General features: G+C 35.6%; 1 protein-coding gene and 1 pseudogene across 1 annotated transcript in view; both read right to left on the bottom strand.

Moving 5' to 3' along the window:
• Positions 1 to 8,547, bottom strand: part of LOC117285000 (disks large homolog 2-like) — a gene marked incomplete at its 5' end in the record, with an annotated part of 53,841 nt that overhangs the window by 23,229 nt on the left and 22,065 nt on the right. The window lies entirely within an intron of this gene.
• LOC104866711 lies at positions 1,001 to 1,241 on the bottom strand (annotated as a pseudogene).

Below are 8,547 nucleotides of genomic sequence, written 5' to 3'. Positions count from 1 at the left end.
ATTATAAATTCAAGGCAAGGTCTCACATAATTGGCTTTGAATTCTTCAAGTATCACATTTATTGCAGCTATTTCATTTTCCTTCATCCCTTGTCTTAAGGTTGTAAATGAGACTTAAAAGGGATTAGGGCAAAACAAAACATAAAAAAAAAAAATTGGGCCACAATGGATCAGTCGATAGCATTTCTATTAGGAAGCAGTTCACATGAGAATGGACTCACATCATTCTAATTCAAGGTCAAGCTAATTTAAAAAAAATCTAAGATGGGGCGCTGATATTTAAGTGTTGATACACAGAGAGACACAGTCACAGCCATGGCTAATTTCTTTCAATAAATTGTTTAGTAAGGCAGCCATGCAGGGTAATACCTAGAATGACAGCCATGAAGGACTGATTATTGCTCCCCCCTCCCCAATCTGGCACTGTACCAAAGATGACTGCTCCTTCTGAATGGGTTGAAGTATTTCTTCTTTTTCCCCATAGAAAGAAGAAAAATAATTTATTCCAAAAGAAGGCAGATGTAAGAAATTCATCCTGAAAATATAATTTGGTGTGAATCCGCTGGGACAGATCTTTCTGAGCACAGTCTCCAACTGACTGCGACATTGCAGTCTTGTTTGTCTTGTAGTAATTTTTCAGTGCATTTCTGATTCCTATGTGTGATTTGGCAGGAGCTATCTTCAAATCCACAGATGCAAGGTGAGAGCAACAGAGTTTTCAGAAGAATAGCATCTCCCTTAGAAGAGTGCATATATATGTTGTAGAGTCGGCATAGCTTAGGTTAGGTAGGCACATCTTTCACCAAAGTGTAAAAAAGATGAAGGAAAAATACTACATGTAGAAAAAGATTTTTAAAGGCGGTGTGAACTTAGTTTAAGGCAGCTGATGCCCCAGAAAGGGAAGTCAAAGAAGGTGGTCTGAGTTTGGACATGATTTTTCATCTAGAAGGAATTTTCTTTGTGACCGCAGTGACTGGGTATCATGGAGCATGTCTTGTTCCTCAAGGCCAATGATGCTTTAAATACCAGGTGGTTTCATTTATCAACTGTGGTCCAAAGACAGGGTTGAGTTGGGCTATAATTGCAATAAAAAGAGATAGCAGCAAACTGCACAGATCACCAACATGGTGATGAAACTTCCTGGTTGGGACCTTCAGGAATGAACCAGGGCACAACGAAGCTGGTGAAGCCCCAGAACACTCTCATCACGATCAAAGGCACAGAGAGGCCGTGATACGCCATGAGGGCCCCCGCAGCTGCCAGCCCCTACCCAAGCGCCTCACTCTGAAGTATTTCTGGGACGAGGTAATCACATAAAATGTTCGCTTTTTATCTTTCTAGTTAAAAGAATAAACAAAGACTAACTTGAAGCATAGGGAAGATTTGAGAAAATGTAAAGCCAGAAATGCTACCTACATGATATGAGGAGACACCAGGGTTAGTTTGATGTATATAACATCAACTACAACTACTACTATGTCAACTACCTAATTCTTAATAGAATGATCCAGGATGTGATGTATGAAACCTATTTCTGGGTGCCTCAGTTTCTTATCGGTAAAACAAGGATAAAGGTAGGATTTATCCCATGGAGTGATATAGAATTTCTAATAAATAACTCCCCAAGTGTTTATCATTATTGTTTTTAAACTCTGTTACTTTTTCTTCCTTGTGAATAATGTGTGAAGAACAATACCTACCACAAAGATAAAATGAGAGTTTGTGGAAAAAGTTTAGCACAGACTGGTACAGAGTAGAAATTAAATAAATCGTAACAATTAACAATTAACATAACAGTTCAAAATGTGTTTTCACATTTAAAAAAAAATTGCCTCCTACTTGGCTCCATTGTCTTGTAGAAGTAATTTAGACAACAGAAGAAAAATCTCATTTTCTTTAATGGGTTGAGAAGCTCTCTTTAAACCAACTAAGTCAAGATTGAAAATGAAAGTAAATATATATGGCATCAAGTGAGTCTCAATAGACAGTGTTTCTTTCCCTCATTTTCTTAAAGAATTAATAAATATACAGTATGTATTTAAGATCTAGACCTAAAATTTTAGGGGGACTGAGGTCCTTGTGATCCTTTCCTTACCTCTTCCTACATCCTTCTTTCTAAATAAATGCATTTTTAGATTACCAATAGCAAAAGATAAGAATTTAATGTTCCTGTAAAGGGGAAAAAAGCAACTTAATCCATGCTGAACACCAATTATTTACTTTCCTTATAGTGCCTCTATTCTTCAACACCATCCTGAAAATTGTTAGCATCCCTTTATTACAGGTGAAGAAGCAGAGGCATATGATACACAGTCCAAAGTCATAGGGCCATGTAGTGGTAGAGCCTTTCTCTTTTTAGTAATCTTGGCAAATTTCAAGTATACAATATAGCAGTATTAATTACAGCCACCAGACTGTATACTAGATTTATAACATTCACTCATCTGGAATAACTGAATTTTGTACCTTTGACTGACTCTTCATTTCCCCCTCAGTTGCAGAGCCTTGATTCACATCTGGGGCCCCAAATTCATGCTATTTCCTGTATTTATCTTGCTCCCTCCAAAGAAATGAACATCTGAGAAAAAACACTGAAAATTTAAAAAACTACACAAGATGATGGGTGAGGTCTTCAATAATGGATCTTTAAAAAGAATAACAATCAACATGACTTCTATAAATTATAATTTAGAGATGAATTCCCAGATGTTCCGCCTAATCCTCTTATCTGTTAAATTCTACAGCACATTGCATGTAATGTAGAATATCTTTAGCTTCCATCCTTTAACAGCTGGGGCCAGAGTATAAATAAAGAACTTCTAAGTACAGTACTCCTATGTGTAACTTTTACATTCTTGGATCCCCCTACATTCTGGGTCCTGTGGAAGCTACCATAACACTTTTACTAGATAATTCTTATTGTTTGTCCAAATTTTAGTCATCTCCTCTGAAAAGCTGTCTTTGACTCAACAGGGAACAGGAATCTTTTCCAAATTCCCTATAGCTTTGGTACTATCCTCCAACATTTCTATTAATTTTAGATTTATTTGCCTGCATCTCTATACTTAGTTCACTTTCCTATCTTTCTGATGATACCGAATACTGGCAAATATCTGTTGAATAAATCAAAAGATGGGAAAGTAAAATAATGTATGAGTGGATTAAATGAAAAATTGATAAAATGAACAGAAATGGAGAGGGAAAAAAAGAGGAGAAAACCTGAGAATTAAACATAAATAGAAGTAAGTATTTACATGAGATAGAGTACCAAGAAAAGCATTTGCGTATATACCTGATGGATATATAAACTGAGCCAAAAATTTCAAGAAACAAGTCAGCACATCAAGATGTTCATATAGTTCTTTTAAATTGAGTACACAGATATTTACTGATTATTAAATATATTCCAGGAACTCTTCTCTGTGTTGAGGCTAGTTGATACCAACACAGACAAATCTCGATTGTCACAGAATTTATAATTGAACACAAAGAAAGAGATAATAAACAAATATTCAGGCAAATGCATGTTGGGCAAAAGTAATTGGGAGAAAAATAAAAAAAGAATGAGAGGTTAGTGACCATAGATGGGTGATATGCATGTACAGTCTGCGATGGCCTCTGGGAACAGGATGGTTTCTGACTGGGGAGGCAAAAGAGAGAAGAAAATCAGACATGTAAGAGAAAAACATTCAAATAAAAAGGAATAGCAAGCCAGGCATGGTGGCACATGCCTGTAATCCCAGCACTTGGGAGGCTGAGGCAGGAAGATCGATGTGAGTTTGAGACCAACCTGGGTGACATAGTGAGATCCAGAGCACTCTGAACTACATAGTGAGACCCTGTCTCAAAAAACAAAAAACAAAACAAAATAAAAAGGAATAGCAAACACACAAGGTCGGGAAACAAGGAAGTCTGAGCAACAACAAAGGGGGTGGTAGGAAGTGAGTTCAGAGTGGCCAGTTGAAGCCAGAACACGGAGATCTGAGAAGTAAGGGCTTTGGATTTCACTCCTAGTAATGTGACTTGATTTACTGTTGAAATAGTAATACATGGTATGCATGAGTGATAAAGTTAGAAAGAAGAAAAGCGTACGGGAAACTGTTGTAAAAATCAAGCGATAAGTGATATGGATAGGACTAGTGCGCCTGCTGGTAGTGGAGAAATGGGCACATTTGGATGTAAAGTTTGAAAGTAAAGACCACAGAATTTGTTGGTGGATGGTATGAAAGGAAAATGCAAAAAGGTTTACTTCAGGACTTGCGCCCTAAACAATGCAGAATAGAACTGTATTTACTATGAAAGGAAAAACTATAAAAGGCAGGTATAATAACTCAAAATAGAAAAAGCAAGGGGCAAAGGGGAGGGGTAGGAGAAAGTAAAGAAGGGAATGGAATTAATACAAGAAAGTGAAAAAATGGAAACAAAGACTTTGTAAATAAGGAGGGTTGGAGGGTTTAAAGGGGAATGGGGAAAAAATAAGAACCAAGGTAGATTATGTAAATGTACAAATTTCCAGTGATGAATGTCATTAGATTGTATACCTTAAATGTACCAATAAAAAAAAGGCAGGTTGAAGGCAAATACCAAGAGTTTGCTGTAGGACATGTTAAATGTACACTGTATGCAGGGCAAAAAAGGGAGATGATAATTAGGCACTAGGGATCTAGGCAATATCTTAAGGAAATACATAATCAAAAGTTAGGGTCTGAATGGCACAAATATTATCTTGAATAATACTCTAGGAACAATCTAAATGTCCAATAACACAAATGTAGTTAACTAGCTTGTGGTTCATCTTTATATATATATATATATATATATATATATATTAGATCATTATATAGATACTAAAAATGTTTTTAAAGTCTAAGGACATAATAAAAGTTTAAAGTACATTGTCGAGAAAAAATAAAAATAAAACAAAAATAAACAAAAATATGTCAACAACTCAACTGTACCTAATATAGGCCAAATTTTATAAATGCACAGACCTAGAAAATCCCAATAAAAATGCACAAAATGTTTATAATGATTATCCTTCTCTGGTGAGATATTTACGTTTTAAGTTTTTCTTTATATTTTTGTTCATTTATGATTTTCTACAAATACATATTACTTTATGATTAGAAAAGAGATAAAAATGAGACATTGGCAAGACACAATTAAAGGTAGGTGTAAGGTCAATTTATAGTAATTAAAAGAGGAATCATTAGAAAGATTAAAAAGAATGGCTGAGAAAAATACATGAAGTATTTTTAAAATGTTTTTATTTGGATACAGCTTCATTATCTATATTAGTAAAATTACCCTGAAGGAAAAGTGAATAGTGCAAGCAAACTGATGAGATTTTTGTCTGTAGTATTATAAGAATGTAAGTCTTTGGAATGCAATGATTATAGCCCACGATTGAGAAAAAATTTAGGGTGATTACTAATCTTAACAAAATAATCTAATTCTTAGCAGCTAAAAACACTGGAGATGGAAGGAATTTAAATTATCAAAGTACATAACTGCACTTGGATGATAAGGAACCAGCTGTTTTCTTGTCTCCTATCAGAAAATTGCTTCAGTAAGGTATGGATGTGAAAGGAAATTCCTGGAGGAAAAGCCTATCTATGTACACTTGCTTTGAGTCATAGTATATGCCTTATTTCAGTGTCATACAGGTAAGGGCCAGAAATCAACTGTACATTTTGTTGGTGGTAATAGTTAATTTGCAGTGTAAGGAACACAGATTATCTGATAGTTTGTGGCTTCTTCCATGGTCTTCCAAAATTCTTCATTGTCTCCCATTAATCCTTTTGTTCATCAGCCAGCCCAGATAAGAAAGCCAATGATGAACTCATTCTACTAAAAAGTGATGCAGCATTGAGTCAGTAACTATTTGAATTTTACAATTATAGCAACAATGGCTATAAATGTGCAATAATTACCTTCCATAAAATTATAGGCACAGTGTTGTGTGTTTATATCTGGTTAATTCATGAGATGCACAGGAAATGACAAATATCTATAAAAGACAGTCTCAAAATCCCCATTATGATTTCATTTTTGCTCACATTAAATTCATCTCCTTGACAGCAAACATCAGCTTAATATGTTTTGAATACATATTTAGATCTCCCTCTTTAATTAAGATTTATCAATTTCCCCATGAACATATTCTTTCTACTTCCAACAGCACAGCTCTATCAATAGATCATGCCTCATGGTTATGTAAGTAAACCTAAATGGTTATGGAGAGCCATCATCAATAAAGAGAAACTCCCCTGGAGGCTTTCATTTAAAAGTTTATTCTCCATCTGTCTCCCTAGCTGTGCCCCACTCCCTCCTTCTCATTACAACACTGCTTCTAAGGAGCCATTATACTATCCAGCTCCACAATGAAGTCAGGCATACAGCACAGAGCAAAACAGATAACTCAGAGGCACTTCCTTATGAATCTTTAATTTTGCTAAGTTTTATAATGAACTTTATAAAACTGTAAGGAGGCCAATGACCATCTTTTCACTGAAATTTTTAAAGAAAAATATACAGGATGTTAGTTATTGAGCAAATATGGAAAAAAAAAGGTGAAAAATCAACAAATTATCCAGAGGACAATTGTATTTAGCCAGAGAGATCAAACTGATTGATTGGTTTATACCATATTTGGTGTGACTAAGTCCTACAGTAGATTTTCAGTTCAGGTGGTACCAGATAGTCAAAGTGGTCATAAAAAACAGAGATTCTTAATAAAGCATTCAGACCATGAGGCTTTATGCAATAAAATCTTCTATTTTCTGCAAGATAAATAAAGTTGAACAAATGTATAAGTTTGAGCAACTGCATAAGACCGTTGGCTGTATTTTAGTAAGTGATTGGTGGATGTTTACTGTGAGAGACCTGATGCCGCCATCACAGGCTGCATTTCCTTGGTTCTTCTTGCCTCTTAAAATGACCTCACACTCTTATCTTTAGTTTTCCTTCCCACAGGGCCACAGTGGTCCGTCTGGAGGAGTCAAACCTAAGTTTCTGCAGGACTGAACCCATAAAAGGCAACCTGGCCAGTGATAGGTTAAAAGTAGCCCACTTCTCATAAAATAAGCAATAGCCCAGCCCCCAAACAATAAAAGGACCCTCCTTTCTTTGCTCTCTCTCTTTCTCCCCCTCTCTCCTCTCTTCTCTCTTCCTGCCCTGCCTTCCCAAATAAAGTCTCCTGTCTGACCTCTCGGCGGCGTGTGGCCTAGTTGTTCAGCGTTGCTGTGCCTCTACATTTACCAACAGGGTTTTGCTTGTGGAATAGTTCACTTGAAAATACTCATGTCTAAAATATTTGTCTTGCATGTTTATCAAGTGTTTCCTTCCTTCCACACACTTCACATATAGTATTGTTAAAATAAACCTACAAGGTAGAAAGTATTATCCTGCTCCTTTCTAAATGAGAAAACAAAGGCAAAGAGGAGTTGCACAACCTATCCAAGGTGACACAGCTAGAAAGCGGTCAAGGTGGGATTCAACCCTAGTAGATGCCATCACAACCCACACACCTACTCAGTTACATGGAGCATGATTCCAAAGTGGGGTCAGTTGACTGCTCTGGATTACTCTTAGCTCTTTTCCACTGCATTTGGTTAATAGCATATAGAAAAAGATTTTTTTTTTTTTCTGGTACAGGGGATTGAACTCAGTACCTTGTGCTCGCAAGATTTATTTAATGTGTAAGAAGATGGAACTCCCAGTTTATTCAGAAGTGGTTTTAAAGCACTACATACCAAGTAAAAAGGAGCAAGGCTAGGACATGTTCTTACAGTTCACTATGATGAGAAATGTTGTCTGGTCCCTTGAAAGCATGTTCCTAATGGAGACCATCAGCCCTGAGCCATTATTATGGGATCATTTTTGCAAAACAAATAATAATTCACAAGTTTGTGCAATTTAGCTCAGTGCTTCTCAGACTTGGGTACTTATTAGTATCTTGGGGTTTGTTGAACTCTGAATATCTCTAAAAATAATTTTGGTGTAGCAATTTCACTTTAAGATTTTATAATACAATTATTTTTAAATTAAAGAACAATGCATATTCTCCAAACTTTTGTAAGAAATACAAGTTTTTGTGCTTGTGTTTTATGTTTGGGCAGGAAGTTACACATTCTACTCCAGATTCTGAGAACAAGTTCAGTTTTGAAAGGATATGGATAGAAATGTTTGAGAAACTATTTCAGCTTCTAACCAGTCCTGATCTACAAAATTAAACAGGAAGAAAAAAAAAAGGAAAAAATAATAACAATGACAAATATGTTGTTCCTAAAGGTAACTTTATAGGTGATGAAAAGCATTAAGGTAGTCAGTAATGAGATAGCCTAATGCATTTCTGCTCTTTACAAGAATGTGGGAATCCAGCTCAAAACAGCTCAGAGCCTGGCACCACTCACATAGTGCCAGTGCTGCTCTTAAAACATAAAATAAATAATTTTCCTAAAATTATTTTTTAAATTTAATTTAATTTGATTTTTTAAATTGAGTTCATTGGTACATTTTAGGTATACAATACAGTTACATTCATTAT

Source organism: Fukomys damarensis, unplaced genomic scaffold, assembly GCF_012274545.1.
Source record: "Fukomys damarensis isolate Sample0158 unplaced genomic scaffold, DMR_v1.0_HiC HiC_scaffold_73739, whole genome shotgun sequence".
NCBI classification, from domain to species: Eukaryota; Metazoa; Chordata; class Mammalia; order Rodentia; family Bathyergidae; genus Fukomys; species Fukomys damarensis.
Note: the sequence above shows the minus strand (reverse complement) of the source record. Positions and strands in the feature narration are given on the sequence as shown.